The sequence below is a fragment of the Giraffa tippelskirchi genome, chromosome 11 (genome assembly GCF_054371585.1).
Source record: "Giraffa tippelskirchi isolate mGirTip1 chromosome 11, T2T-mGirTip1v1.2.pri, whole genome shotgun sequence".
NCBI lineage: Eukaryota > Metazoa > Chordata > Mammalia > Artiodactyla > Giraffidae > Giraffa > Giraffa tippelskirchi.
Window position 1 is genome coordinate 84,202,328 of NC_137285.1, and position 1,155 is coordinate 84,203,482.

Sequence of the window (1,155 nt, forward strand, 5' to 3'; positions counted from 1 at the left end):
CTTCTTTGGAGAAAAGTTCGTTTAGTTCTTTTGCCCACTTTTTGATTGTGTTGTTCGTTTTCTGCTATTGACCTGCATGAACTGCTTGCATATTTTGGAGATTAATTCTTCATCAGTTGTTTCATTTGCTATTATTGAAGCCTGTCTTTTCACCTTCTTTATAATTTCATTCATTGTGCAAAAGATTTTAAGTTTAATTAGGTCCCATTTGTTTTTTTTTGTTTTTATTTCCATTACTCTGGGAGGTGGATCATAGAGGATATTGCTGTGATTTATGTCAGAGAGTGTTCCGCCTATGTTTTCCTCTAAGAGTTTTATAGTTTCTGGTCTTACATTTAGATCTTTAATCCATTTTGAGTTTATTTTTGTGTGTGGTGTTAGAAAGTGTTCTAGTTTCATTCTTTCACATGTGGTTGCAATGCTGGCTCTAATTGTTGCTTCTGGATGTGCATACAAGTTTCTCAGGAGTACCTCATTATCTAACTCAAAGACATTATTTCAGAGTTCTCCAGTTTAATAATTTAGAAGATATTTTGTGTGCACTTGTGAATTAAAATAGTCCTGAAATTGTTCTTTTATTCTTATTCATGTTCTAAATACTGAAATATAAAATGTTTATCACCACAGCCTTTATTGATTGTTATGCACGTTTCATATTAGACACTAATCAATAATTATAGAACAGTCTCTGGTTTGAAGGAGATTCTTCTCCAATAGCAAGAAACAACTGTGAATTGTTTAAAGTGATTTAAAGATGGACTTCTATATGTAAATAATCATTTTAAAAACCCAAACCATGTTCACGCCTGTTCAGTTACACATTATGAATTGGGGTAGGGAGCTGGATTAGAAAAGACATAGGCTACAGTATGTAAGCAGTACTTCTCTGTAAAAATGTATCATGTCAACTTTTCACTGACTTCAGTGGGCTTTTCTGACACCAAAGTGGACACTTTCCCTGAGAGCAGAAAAAGTATTTATAAGTAACTCCACTCAGGTAAAGAATCTGCCTGCAATGCGGGAGACCTGGGTTTAATCCCTGGGTCAGGAAGATCCCCTGGTGAAGGAAATGGCAACCCACTCCAGTATTCTTGCCTGGAGAATCCCATATACAGATTGCCTGGCAGGCTACAGTCTATGGGGTCACACAGAATC